Below are 10082 nucleotides of genomic sequence, written 5' to 3' on the forward strand. Positions count from 1 at the left end.
TGGGTTTGAGGCCCAATGGCTATGAGCACGCGTGGGAAGCCTCACCTTCAAGGCGCCGGAACGGCGCCCTGGAGGTTGCCTGCGGCCACACTAAGCCGAAAGCGCGCGCTCTCGTCAGATCGCAGAAGCTAAGCGGCTTCAGGCCTGGTTAGAAGCTGCATGGGAGACCGGCTGTGAACCCCAGGTGCTGCAGGCGTTTTTTTGGGTTTGAGACCCAATGGCTATGAGCACGCGTGGGAAGCCTCACCTTCAAGGCGCCGGAACGGCGCCCTGGAGGTTGCCTGCGGCCACACTAAGCCGAAAGCCCCCGCTCTCGTCAGATCGCGGAAGCTAAGCGGCTTCAGGCCTGGTTAGTAGCTGCATGGGAGACCGGCTGTGAACCCCAGGTGCTGCAGGTGGTTTTTTGGGTTTGAGTCCCAATGGCTATGAGCACGCGTGGGAAGCCTCACCTTCAAGGCGCCGGAACGGCGCCCTGGAGGTTGCCTGCGGCCACACTAAGCCGAAAGCGCCCGCTCTCGTCAGATCGCGGAAGCTAAGCAGCTTCAGGCCTGGTTAGTAGCTGCATGGGAGACCGGCTGTGAACCCCAGGTGCTGCAGGCGTTGTTTTGGGTTTGAGGCCCAATGGCTATGAGCACGCGTGGGAAGCCTCACCTTCAAGGCGCCGGAACGGCGCACTGGAGGTTGCCTGCGGCCACACTAGGCCGAAAGCGCCCGCTCTCGTCAGATCGCGGAAGCTAAGCGGCTTCAGGCCTGGTTAGTAGCTGCATGGGAGACCGGCTGTGAACCCCAGGTGCTGCAGGCGTTGTTTTGGGTTTGAGGCCCAATGGCTATGAGCACGCGTGGGAAGCCTCACCTTCAAGGCGCCGGAACGGCGCCCTGGAGGTTGCCTGCGGCCACACTAAGCCGAAAGCGCCCGCTCTCGTCAGATCGCGGAAGCTAAGCGGCTTCAGGCCTGGTTAGTAGCTGCATGGGAGGCCGGCTGTGAACCCCAGGTGCTGCAGGCGTTGTTTTGGGTTTGAGGCCCAATGGCTATGAGCACGCGTGGGAAGCCTCACCTTCAAGGCGCCCGAACGGCGCCCGAACGGCGCCCTGGAGGTTGCCTGCGGCCACACTAAGCCGAAAGCGCCTGCTCTCGTCAGATCGCGGAAGCTAAGCGGCTTCAGGCCTGGTTAGTAGCTGCATGGGAGACCGGCTGTGAACCCCAGGTGCTGCAGGCGGTTTTTTGGGTTTGAGGCCCAATGGCTATGAGCACGCGTGGGAAGCCTCACCTTCAAGGCGCCGGAACGGCGCCTTGGAGGTTGCCTGCGGCTACACTAAGCCGAAAGCGCCCGCTCTCGTCGGTTCGCGGAAGCTAAGCGGCTTCAGGCCTGGTTAGTAGCTGCATGGGAGACCGGCTGTGAACCCCAGGTGCGGCAGGCGTTTTTTTGGGTTTGAGGCCCAATGGCTATGAGCACGCGTGGGAAGCCTCACCTTCAAGGCGCCGGAACGGCGCCCTGGAGGTTGCCTGCGGCCACACTAAGCCGAAAGCCCCCGCTCTCGTCAGATCGCGGAAGCTAAGCGGCTTCAGGCCTGGTTAGTAGCTGCATGGGAGACCGGCTGTGAACCCCAGGTGCTGCAGGTGGTTTTTTGGGTTTGAGGCCCAATGGCTATGAGCACGCGTGGGAAGCCTCACCTTCAAGGCGCCGGAACGGAGCATTGGAGGTTGCCTGCGGCCACACTAAGCCGAAAGCGCCCGCTCTCGTCAGATCGCGGAAGCTAAGCGGCTTCAGGCCTGGTTAGTAGCTGCATGGGAGACCGGCTGTGAACCCCAGGTGCGGCAGGCGTTTTTTTGGGTTTGAGGCCCAATGGCTATGAGCACGCGTGAGAAGCCTCACCTTCAAGGCGCCGGAACAGCGCCCTGGAGGTTGCCTGCGGCCACACTAAGCCGAAAGCGCCCGCTCTCGTCAGATCGCGGAAGCTAAGCGGCTTCAGGCCTGGTTAGTAGCTGCATGGGAGACCGGCTGTGAACCCCAGGTGCTGCAGGCGTTGTTTTGGGTTTGAGGCCCAATGGCTATGAGCACGCGTGGGAAGCCTCACCTTCAAGGCGCCGGAACGGCGCCCTGGAGGTTGCCTGCGGCCACACTAAGCCGAAAGCGCCCGCTCTCGTCAGATCGCGGAAGCTAAGCGGCTTCAGGCTTGGTTAGTAGCTGCATGGGAGACCGGCTGTGAACCCCAGGTGCTGCAGGCGGTTTTTTGGGTTTAAGGCCCAATGGCTATGAGCACGCGTGGGAAGCCTCACCTTCAAGGCGCCGGAACGGCGCCCTGGAGGTTGCCTGCGGCCACACTAAGCCGAAAGCGCCCGCTCTCGTCAGATCGCGGAAGCTAAGCAGCTTCAGGCCTGGTTAGTAGCTGCATGGGAGACCGGCTGTGAACCCCAGGTGCTGCAGGCGTTGTTTTGGGTTTGAGGCCCAATGGCTATGAGCACGCGTGGGAAGCCTCACCTTCAAGGCGCCGGAACGGCGCCCTGGAGGTTGCCTGTGGCCACACTAAGCCGAAAGCGCCCGCTCTCGTCAGATTGCGGAAGCTAAGCGGCTTCAGGCCTGGTAAGTAGCTGCATGGGAGACCGGCTGTGAACCCCAGGTGCTGCAGGCGGTTTTTTGGGTTTGAGGCCCAATGGCTATGAGCACGCGTGGGAAGCCTCACCTTCAAGGCGCCGGAACGGCGCCTTGGAGGTTGCCTGTGGCCACACTAAGCCGAAAGCGCCCGCTCTCGTCAGATCGCGGAAGCTAAGCGGCTTCAGGCCTGGTTAGTAGCTGCATGGGAGACCGGCTGTGAACCCCAGGTGCGGCAGGTGTTTTTTTGGGTTTGAGGCCCAATGGCTATGAGCACGTGTGGGAAGCCTCACCTTCAAGGCGCCGGAACGGCGCCCTGGAGGTTACCTGCGGCCACACTAAGCCGAAAGCGCCCGCTCTCGTCAGATTGTGGAAGCTAAGCGGCTTCAGGCCTGGTTAGTAGCTGCATGGGAGACCGGCTGTGAACCCCAGGTGCTGCAGGCGTTTTTTTGGGTTTGAGGCCCAATGGCTATGAGCACGCGTGGGAAGCCTCACCTTCAAGGCGCCGGAACGGCGCCCTGGAGGTTGCCTGCGGCCACACTAAGCCGAAAGCGCCCGCTCTCGTCAGATCGCGGAAGCCAAGCGGCTTCAGGCCTGGTTAGTAGCTGCATGGGAGACCGGCTGTGAACCCCAGGTGCTGCAGGTGGTTTTTTGGGTTTGAGGCCCAATGGCTATGAGCACGCGTGGGAAGCCTCACCTTCAAGGCGCCGGAACGGCGCTTTGTAGCTTGCTTGCGGCCACACTAAGCCGAAAGCGTCAGATCGCGGAAGCTAAGCGGCTTCAGGCCTGGTTAGTAGCTGCATGGGAGACTGGCTGTGAACCCCAGGTGCGGCAGGCGTTTTTTTGGGTTTGAGGCCCAATGGCTATGAGCACGCGTGGGAAGCCTCACCTTCAAGGCGCCGGAACGGCGCCCTGGAGGTTGCCTGCCGCCACACTAAGCCGAAAGCGCCCGCTCTCGTCAGATCGCGGAAGCTAAGCGGCTTCAGGCCTGGTTAGTAGCTGCATGGGACACCGGCTGTGAACCCCAGGTGCTGCAGGCGGTTTTTTGGGTTTGAGGCCCAATGGCTATGAGCACGCGTGGGAAGCCTCACCTTCAAGGCGCCGGAACGGCGCTTTGGAGGTTGCCTGCGGCCACACTAAGCTGAAAGCGCCCGCTCTCGTCAGATCGCGGAAGCTAAGCGGCTTCAGGCCTGGTTAGTAGCTGCATGGGAGACCGGCTGTGAACCCCAGGTGCTGCAGGCGTTTTTTTTGGGTTTGAGACCCAATGGCTATGAGCACGCGTGGGAAGCCTCACCTTCAAGGCGCCGGAACGGCGCCTTGGAGGTTGCCTGCGGCCACACTAAGCCGAAAGCGCCCGCACTCGTCAGATCGCGGACGCTAAGCGGCTTCAGGCCTGGTTAGTAGCTGCATGGGAGACCGGCTGTGAACCCCAGGTGCTGCAGGCGTTTTTTTTGGGTTTGAGACCCAATGGCTATGAGCACGCGTGGGAAGCCTCACCTTCAAGGCGCCGGAACGGCGCCTTGGAGGTTTCCTGCGGCCACACTAAGCCGAAAGCGCCCGCACTCGTCAGATCGCGGAAGCTAAGCGGCTTCAGGCCTGGTTAGTAGCTGCATGGGAGACCGGCTGTGAACCCCAGGTGCTGCAGGCGTTGTTTTGGGTTTGAGGCCCAATGGCTATGAGCACGCGTGGTAAGCCTCACCTTCAAGGCGCCGGAACGGCGCCTTGGAGGTTGCCTGCGGCCACACTAAGCCGAAAGCGCCCGCTCTCGTCAGGTCACGGAAGCTAAGCGGCTTCAGGCCTGGTTAGTAGCTGCATGGGAGACCGGCTGTGAACCCCAGGTGCGGCAGGCGTTTTTTTGGGTTTGAGGCCCAATGGCTATGAGCACGCGTGGGAAGCCTCACCTTCAAGGCGCCGGAACGGCGCCCTGGAGGTTACCTGTGGCCACACTAAGCCGAAAGCGCCCGCTCTCGTCAGATTGCGGAAGCTAAGCGGCTTCAGGCCTGGTTAGTAGCTGCATAAGAGACCGGCTGTGAACCCCAGGTGCTGCAGGCGTTTTTTTTGGGTTTGAGACCCAATGGCTATGAGCACGCGTGGGAAGCCTCACCTTCAAGGCGCCGGAACGGCGCCTTGGAGGTTTCCTGCGGCCACACTAAGCCGAAAGCGCCCGCACTCGTCAGATCGCGGAAGCTAGGCGGCTTCAGGCCTGGTTAGTAGCTGCATGGGAGACCGGCTGTGAACCCCAGGTGCGGCAGGCGTTTTTTTGGGTTTGAGGCCCAATGGCTATGAGCACGCGTGGGAAGCCTCACCTTCAAGGCGCCGGAACGGCGCCCTGGAGGTTACCTGCGGCCACACTAAGCCGAAAGCGCCCGCTCTCGTCAGATCGCAGAAGCTAAGCGGCTTCAGGCCTGGTTAGTAGCTGCATGGGAGACTGGCTGTGAACCCCAGGTGCTGCAGGCGTTTTTTTGGGTTTGAGGCCCAATGGCTATGAGCACGCGTGGGAAGCCTCACCTTCAAGGAGCCGGAACGGCGCCCTGGAGGTTGCCTGCGGCCACACTAAGCCGAAAGCGCCCGCTCTCGTCAGATCGCGGAAGCTAAGTGGCTTCAGGCCTGGTTAGTAGCTGCATGGGAGACTGGCTGTGAACCCCAGGTGCTGCAGGCGGTTTTTTGGGTTTGAGACCCAATGGCTATGAGCACGCATGGGAAGCCTCACCTTCAAGGCGCCGGAACGGCGCCCTGGAGGTTGCCTGCGGCCACACTAAGCCGAAAGCGCCCGCTCTCGTCAGATCGCGGAAGCTAAGCGGCTTCATGCCTGGTTAGTAGCTGCATGGGAGACCGGCTGTGAACCCCAGGTGCTGCAGGTGTTGTTTTGGGTTTGAGGCCCAATGGCTATGAGCACGCGTGGGAAGCCTCACCTTCAAGGCGCCGGAACGGCGCAATGGAGGTTGCCTGCGGCCACACTAAGCCGAAAGCGCCCGCTCTCGTCAGATCGCGGAAGCTAAGCGGCTTCAGGCCTGGTTAGTAGCTGCATGGGAGACCAGCTGTGAACCCCAGGTGCTGCAGGCGTTTTTTTGGGTTTGAGGCCCAATGGCTATGAGCACGCGTGGGAAGCCTCACCTTCAAGGCGCCGGAACGGCGCCTTGGAGGTTGCCTGCGGCCACACTAAGCCGAAAGCGCCCGCTCTCGTCAGATCGCGGAAGCTAAGCGGCTTCAGGCCTGGTTAGTAGCTGCATGGGAGATCGGCTGTGAACCCCAGGTGCGGCAGGCGTTTTTTTGGGTTTGAGGCCCAATGGCTATGAGCACGCGTGGGAAGCCTCACCTTCAAGGCGCCGGAACGGCGCCCTGGAGGTTGCCTGTGGCCACACTAAGCCGAAAGCGCCCGCTCTCGTCAGATCGCGGAAGCTAAGCGGCTTCAGGCCTGGTTAGTAGCTGCATGGGAGACCGGCTGTGAACCCCAGGTGCTGCAGGCGTTTTTTTGGGTTTGAGACCCAATGGCTATGAGCACGCGTGGGTAGCCTCACCTTCAAGGCGCCGGAACGCAAAGCGCCCTGGTTAGTAGCTGAAAGGCCTGGTTAGTAGCTGCATGGGAGACCGGCTGTGAACCCCAGGTGCTGCAGGTGTTTTTTTGGGTTTGAGACCCAATGGCTATGAGCACGCGTAGGAAGCCTCACCTTCAAGGCGCCGGAACGGCGCCCTGGAGGTTGCATGCGGCCACACTAAGCCGAAAGCGCTCGCTCTCGTCAGATCGCGGAAGCTAAGCGGCTTCAGGCCTGGTTAGTAGCTGCATGGGAGACCGGCTGTGAACCCCAGGTGCTGCAGGCGTTTTTTTTGGGTTTGAGGCCCAGTGGCTATGAGCACGCGTGGGAAGCCTCACCTTCAAGGCGCCGGAACAGCGCCCTGGAGGTTGCCTGCGGCCACACTAAGCCGAAAGCGCCCGCTCTCGTCAGATCGCGGAAGCTAAGCGGCTTCAGGCCTGGTTAGTAGCTGCATGGGAGACCGGCTGTGAATCCCAGGTGCTGCAGGCTTTTTTTGGGTTTGAGGCCCAATGGCTATGAGCACGCGTGGGAAGCCTCACCTTCAAGGCGCCGGAACGGCGCCCTGGAGGTTGCCTGCGGCCACACTAAGCCGAAAGCGCCCGCTCTCGTCAGATCGCGGAAGCTAAGCGGCTTCAGGCCTGGTTAGTAGCTGCATGGGAGACCGGCTGTGAACCCCAGTTGCTGCAGGCGTTTTTTTGGGTTTGAGGCCCAATGGCTATGAGCACGCGTGGGAAGCCTCACCTTCAAGGCACCGGAACGGCGCCTTGGAGGTTGACTGCGGCCACACTAAGCCGAAAGCGCCTGCTCTCGTCAGATCGCGGAAGCTAAGCGGCTTCAGGCCTGGTTAGTAGCTGCATGGGAGACCGGCTGTGAACCCCAGGTGCTGCAGGCGTTTCTTTGGGTTTGAGGCCCAATGGCTATGAGCACACGTGGGAAGCCTCACCTTCAAGGTGCCGGAACGGCGCCCTGGAGGTTGCCTGCGGCCACACTAAGCCGAAAAGCGCCCGCTCTCGTCAGATCGCGGAAGCTAAGTGGCTTTAGGCCTGGTTAGTAGCTGCATGGGAAACCGGCTGTGAACCCCAGGTGCTGCAGGCGTTTTTTTGGGTTTGAGGCCCAATGGCTATGAGCACGCGTGGGAAGCCTCACCTTCAAGGAGCCGGAACGGCGCCCTGGAGGTTGCCTGCGGCCACACTAAGCCGAAAAGCGCCCGCTCTCGTCAGATCGCGGAAGCTAAGCGGCTTCAGGCCTGGTTAGTAGCTGCATGGGAGACCGGCTGTGAACCCCAGGTGCTGCAGGCGTTTTTTTGGGTTTGAGGCCCAATGGCTATGAGCACGCGTGGGAAGCCTCACCTTCAAGGCGCCGGAACGGCGCCTTGGAGGTTGCCTGCGGCCACACTAAGCCGAAAGAGCCCGCTCTCGTCAGATCGCGGAAGCTAAGCGGCTTCAGGCCTGTTTAGTAGCTGCATGGGAGACTGGCTGTGAACCCCAGGTGCTGCAGGCGTTTTTTTGGGTTTGAGGCCCAGTGGCTATGAGCACGCGTGGGACGCCTCACCTTCAAGGCGCCGGAACGGCGCCCTGTAGCTTGCCTGCGGCCACACTAAGCCGAAAGCGCCCGCTCTCGTCAGATCGCGGAAGCTAAGCGGCTTCAGGCCTGGTTAGTAGCTGCATGGGAGACCGGCTGTGAACCCCAGGTGCTGCAGGCGTTTTTTTGGGTTTGAGGCCCAATGGCTATGAGCACGCGTGGGAAGCCTCACCTTCAAGGCGCCGGAACGGCGCCCTGGAGGTTGCATGCGGCCACACTAAGCCGAAAGCGCCCGCTCTCGTCAGATCGCGGAAGCTAAGCGGCTTCAGGCCTGGTTAGTAGCTGCATGGGAGACCGGCTGTGAACCCCAGGTGCTGCAGGCGTTTTTTTGGGTTTGAGGCCCAATGGCTATGAGCACGCGTGGGAAGGCGCCGGAAAGGCGCCCTGGAGGTTGGCTGCGGCCACACTAAGCCGAAAGCGCCCGCTCTCGTCAGATCGCGGAAGCTAAGTGGCTTCAGGCCTGGTTAGTAGCTGCATGGGAGACCGGCTGTGAACCCCAGGTGCTGCAGGCGTTTTTTTGGGTTTGAGACCCAATGGCTATGAGCACGCGTGGGAAGCCTCACCTTCAAGGCGCCGGAACGGCGCCCTGGAGGTTGCCTGCGGCCACACTAAGCCGAAAGCGCCCGCTCTCGTCAGATCGCGGAAGCTAAGCGGCTTCAGGCCTGGTTAGTAGCTGCATGGGAGGCCGGCTGTGAACCCCAGGTGCCGCAGGCGTTTTTTTGGGTTTGAGGCCCAATGGCTATGAGCACGCGTGGGAAGCCTCACCTTCAAGGCGCCGGAACGGCGCCTTGGAGGTTGACTGCGGCCACACTAAGCCGAAAGCGCCCGCTCTCGTCAGATCGCGGAAGCTAAGCGGCTTCAGGCCTGGTTAGTAGCTGCATGGGAGACCGGCTGTGAACCCCAGGTGCTGCAGGCGTTTTTTTGGGTTTGAGGCCCAATGGCTATGAGCACGCGTGGGAAGCCTCACCTTCAAGGCGCCGGAACGGCGCCTTGGAGGTTGCCTGTGGCCACACTAAGCCGAAAGCGCCCGCTCTCGTCAGATCGCGGAAGCTAAGCGGCTTCAGGCCTGGTTAGTAGCTGTATGGGAGACCGGCTGTGAACCCCAGGTGCTGCAGGCGTTTTTTTGGGTTTGAGGCCCAGTGGCTATGAGCACGCGTGGGAAGCCTCACCTTCAAGGGGCCGGAACGGCGCCCTGGAGGTTGCCTGCGGCCACACTAAGCCGAAAGCGCCCGCTCTCGTCAGATCGCGGAAGCTAAGCGGCTTCAGGCCTGGTTAGTAGCTGCATGGGAGACCGGCTGTCAACCCCAGGTGCTGCAGGCGTTTTTTTGGGTTTGAGACCCAATGGCTATGAGCACGCGTGGGAAGCCTCACCTTCAAGGCGCCGGAACGGCGCCCTGGAGGTTGCCTGCGGCCACACTAAGCCGAAAGCGCCCGCTCTCGTCAGATCGCGGAAGCTAAGCGGCTTCAGGCCTGGTTAGTAGCTGCATGGGAGACCGGCTGTGAACCCCAGGTGCTGCAGGCTTTTTTTGGGTTTGAGGCCCAATGGCTATGAGCACGCGTGGGAAGCCTCACCTTCAAGGCGCCGGAACGGCGCCCTGGAGGTTGCCTGCGGCCACACTAAGCCGAAAGCGCCCGCTCTCGTCAGATCGCGGAAGTTAAGTGGCTTCAGGCCTGGTTAGTAGCTGCATGGGAGACCGGCTGTGAACCCCAGGTGCTGCAGGCGTTTTTTTGGGTTTGAGACCCAATGGCTATGAGCACGCGTGGGAAGCCTCACCTTCAAGGCGCCGGTACGGCGCCCTGGAGGTTACCTGCGGCCACACTAAGCCGAAAGCGCCTGCTCTCGTTAGGTCGCGGAAGCTAAGCGGTTTCAGGCCTGGTTAGTAGCTGCATGGGAGACCGGCTGTGAACCCCAGGTGCTGCAGGCGTTTTTTTGGGTTTGAGGCCCAATGGCTATGAGCACGCGTGGGAAGCCTCACCTTCAAGGCGCCGGAACGGCGCCTTGGAGGTTGACTGCGGCCACACTAAGCCGAAAGCGCCCGCTCTCGTCAGATCGCGGAAGCTAAGCGGCTTCAGGCCTGGTTAGTAGCTGCATGGGAGACCGGCTGTGAACCCCAGGTGCTGCAGGCGTTTTTTTGGGTTTGAGGCCCAATGGCTATGAGCACGCGTGGGAAGCCTCACCTTCAAGGTGCCGGAACGGCGCCCTGGAGGTTGCCTGCGGCCACACTAAGCCGAAAAGCGCCCGCTCTCGTCAGATTGCGGAAGCTAAGCGGCTTTAGGCCTGGTTAGTAGCTGCATGGGAAACCGGCTGTGAACCCCAGGTGCTGCAGGCGTTTTTTTGGGTTTGAGACCCAATGGCTATGAGCACGCGTGGGAAGCC

At 61.5% G+C, this 10082-nt stretch overlaps 6 non-coding genes and 42 pseudogenes across 6 annotated transcripts; all 48 read left to right on the forward strand.

The window, feature by feature from the left end:
* The first annotated feature begins 77 nt into the window (after positions 1–77).
* Positions 78–195, forward strand: LOC137554584 (5S ribosomal RNA; annotated as a pseudogene).
* Positions 196–279: 84 nt separating this feature from the next.
* Positions 280–397, forward strand: LOC137551448 (5S ribosomal RNA; annotated as a pseudogene).
* Positions 398–481: 84 nt separating this feature from the next.
* Positions 482–599, forward strand: LOC137552473 (5S ribosomal RNA; annotated as a pseudogene).
* Positions 600–683: 84 nt separating this feature from the next.
* On the forward strand, positions 684–801 carry LOC137551372 (5S ribosomal RNA; annotated as a pseudogene).
* An 84-nt stretch (positions 802–885) lies between these two features.
* Positions 886–1003, forward strand: LOC137551830 (5S ribosomal RNA; annotated as a pseudogene).
* Positions 1004–1098: 95 nt separating this feature from the next.
* Positions 1099–1216, forward strand: LOC137551777 (5S ribosomal RNA; annotated as a pseudogene).
* Positions 1217–1300: 84 nt separating this feature from the next.
* On the forward strand, positions 1301–1418 carry LOC137554286 (5S ribosomal RNA; annotated as a pseudogene).
* An 84-nt stretch (positions 1419–1502) lies between these two features.
* LOC137551449 (5S ribosomal RNA) lies at positions 1503–1620 on the forward strand (annotated as a pseudogene).
* An 84-nt stretch (positions 1621–1704) lies between these two features.
* Positions 1705–1822, forward strand: LOC137552559 (5S ribosomal RNA; annotated as a pseudogene).
* An 84-nt stretch (positions 1823–1906) lies between these two features.
* Positions 1907–2025, forward strand: LOC137550822 (5S ribosomal RNA). The gene has a single exon (XR_011026962.1). It is a non-coding gene; the product is annotated as a 5S ribosomal RNA (ribosomal RNA).
* An 83-nt stretch (positions 2026–2108) lies between these two features.
* Positions 2109–2227, forward strand: LOC137557599 (5S ribosomal RNA; annotated as a pseudogene).
* Positions 2228–2310: 83 nt separating this feature from the next.
* On the forward strand, positions 2311–2429 carry LOC137559004 (5S ribosomal RNA; annotated as a pseudogene).
* Positions 2430–2512: 83 nt separating this feature from the next.
* On the forward strand, positions 2513–2631 carry LOC137548802 (5S ribosomal RNA; annotated as a pseudogene).
* Positions 2632–2714: 83 nt separating this feature from the next.
* On the forward strand, positions 2715–2832 carry LOC137553235 (5S ribosomal RNA; annotated as a pseudogene).
* An 84-nt stretch (positions 2833–2916) lies between these two features.
* Positions 2917–3035, forward strand: LOC137551253 (5S ribosomal RNA; annotated as a pseudogene).
* An 83-nt stretch (positions 3036–3118) lies between these two features.
* Positions 3119–3237, forward strand: LOC137559501 (5S ribosomal RNA; annotated as a pseudogene).
* A 275-nt stretch (positions 3238–3512) lies between these two features.
* Positions 3513–3631, forward strand: LOC137549534 (5S ribosomal RNA; annotated as a pseudogene).
* Positions 3632–3714: 83 nt separating this feature from the next.
* LOC137557096 (5S ribosomal RNA) lies at positions 3715–3833 on the forward strand (annotated as a pseudogene).
* An 84-nt stretch (positions 3834–3917) lies between these two features.
* On the forward strand, positions 3918–4036 carry LOC137548511 (5S ribosomal RNA; annotated as a pseudogene).
* Positions 4037–4120: 84 nt separating this feature from the next.
* On the forward strand, positions 4121–4239 carry LOC137548334 (5S ribosomal RNA; annotated as a pseudogene).
* Positions 4240–4322: 83 nt separating this feature from the next.
* Positions 4323–4441, forward strand: LOC137551633 (5S ribosomal RNA; annotated as a pseudogene).
* An 83-nt stretch (positions 4442–4524) lies between these two features.
* On the forward strand, positions 4525–4643 carry LOC137553867 (5S ribosomal RNA; annotated as a pseudogene).
* Positions 4644–4727: 84 nt separating this feature from the next.
* Positions 4728–4846, forward strand: LOC137553249 (5S ribosomal RNA; annotated as a pseudogene).
* Positions 4847–4929: 83 nt separating this feature from the next.
* LOC137551475 (5S ribosomal RNA) lies at positions 4930–5048 on the forward strand (annotated as a pseudogene).
* Positions 5049–5131: 83 nt separating this feature from the next.
* On the forward strand, positions 5132–5250 carry LOC137548436 (5S ribosomal RNA; annotated as a pseudogene).
* Positions 5251–5333: 83 nt separating this feature from the next.
* On the forward strand, positions 5334–5452 carry LOC137549570 (5S ribosomal RNA; annotated as a pseudogene).
* Positions 5453–5535: 83 nt separating this feature from the next.
* LOC137549905 (5S ribosomal RNA) lies at positions 5536–5654 on the forward strand. The gene has a single exon (XR_011026865.1). It is a non-coding gene; the product is annotated as a 5S ribosomal RNA (ribosomal RNA).
* Positions 5655–5737: 83 nt separating this feature from the next.
* LOC137549206 (5S ribosomal RNA) lies at positions 5738–5856 on the forward strand (annotated as a pseudogene).
* An 83-nt stretch (positions 5857–5939) lies between these two features.
* LOC137556934 (5S ribosomal RNA) lies at positions 5940–6058 on the forward strand (annotated as a pseudogene).
* Positions 6059–6291: 233 nt separating this feature from the next.
* Positions 6292–6410, forward strand: LOC137548292 (5S ribosomal RNA; annotated as a pseudogene).
* Positions 6411–6494: 84 nt separating this feature from the next.
* LOC137556688 (5S ribosomal RNA) lies at positions 6495–6613 on the forward strand. Its single transcript, XR_011029328.1, has one exon. It is a non-coding gene; the product is annotated as a 5S ribosomal RNA (ribosomal RNA).
* Positions 6614–6695: 82 nt separating this feature from the next.
* On the forward strand, positions 6696–6814 carry LOC137548113 (5S ribosomal RNA; annotated as a pseudogene).
* Positions 6815–6897: 83 nt separating this feature from the next.
* On the forward strand, positions 6898–7016 carry LOC137548278 (5S ribosomal RNA; annotated as a pseudogene).
* Positions 7017–7099: 83 nt separating this feature from the next.
* On the forward strand, positions 7100–7219 carry LOC137549921 (5S ribosomal RNA; annotated as a pseudogene).
* Positions 7220–7302: 83 nt separating this feature from the next.
* On the forward strand, positions 7303–7422 carry LOC137547799 (5S ribosomal RNA; annotated as a pseudogene).
* Positions 7423–7505: 83 nt separating this feature from the next.
* Positions 7506–7624, forward strand: LOC137551268 (5S ribosomal RNA; annotated as a pseudogene).
* An 83-nt stretch (positions 7625–7707) lies between these two features.
* On the forward strand, positions 7708–7826 carry LOC137550834 (5S ribosomal RNA). The gene has a single exon (XR_011026963.1). It is a non-coding gene; the product is annotated as a 5S ribosomal RNA (ribosomal RNA).
* Positions 7827–7909: 83 nt separating this feature from the next.
* LOC137558573 (5S ribosomal RNA) lies at positions 7910–8028 on the forward strand (annotated as a pseudogene).
* Positions 8029–8098: 70 nt separating this feature from the next.
* Positions 8099–8217, forward strand: LOC137548780 (5S ribosomal RNA; annotated as a pseudogene).
* An 83-nt stretch (positions 8218–8300) lies between these two features.
* On the forward strand, positions 8301–8419 carry LOC137557209 (5S ribosomal RNA; annotated as a pseudogene).
* An 83-nt stretch (positions 8420–8502) lies between these two features.
* Positions 8503–8621, forward strand: LOC137558324 (5S ribosomal RNA; annotated as a pseudogene).
* Positions 8622–8704: 83 nt separating this feature from the next.
* LOC137556920 (5S ribosomal RNA) lies at positions 8705–8823 on the forward strand (annotated as a pseudogene).
* An 83-nt stretch (positions 8824–8906) lies between these two features.
* On the forward strand, positions 8907–9025 carry LOC137555495 (5S ribosomal RNA). Its single transcript, XR_011028177.1, has one exon. It is a non-coding gene; the product is annotated as a 5S ribosomal RNA (ribosomal RNA).
* Positions 9026–9108: 83 nt separating this feature from the next.
* On the forward strand, positions 9109–9227 carry LOC137548394 (5S ribosomal RNA). The gene has a single exon (XR_011026701.1). It is a non-coding gene; the product is annotated as a 5S ribosomal RNA (ribosomal RNA).
* Positions 9228–9309: 82 nt separating this feature from the next.
* Positions 9310–9428, forward strand: LOC137557163 (5S ribosomal RNA; annotated as a pseudogene).
* An 83-nt stretch (positions 9429–9511) lies between these two features.
* Positions 9512–9630, forward strand: LOC137551796 (5S ribosomal RNA; annotated as a pseudogene).
* Positions 9631–9713: 83 nt separating this feature from the next.
* Positions 9714–9832, forward strand: LOC137558326 (5S ribosomal RNA; annotated as a pseudogene).
* An 83-nt stretch (positions 9833–9915) lies between these two features.
* On the forward strand, positions 9916–10035 carry LOC137551033 (5S ribosomal RNA; annotated as a pseudogene).
* Positions 10036–10082: the final 47 nt, after the last annotated feature.

This window comes from Hyperolius riggenbachi, chromosome 2, assembly GCF_040937935.1.
Source record: "Hyperolius riggenbachi isolate aHypRig1 chromosome 2, aHypRig1.pri, whole genome shotgun sequence".
NCBI lineage: Eukaryota > Metazoa > Chordata > Amphibia > Anura > Hyperoliidae > Hyperolius > Hyperolius riggenbachi.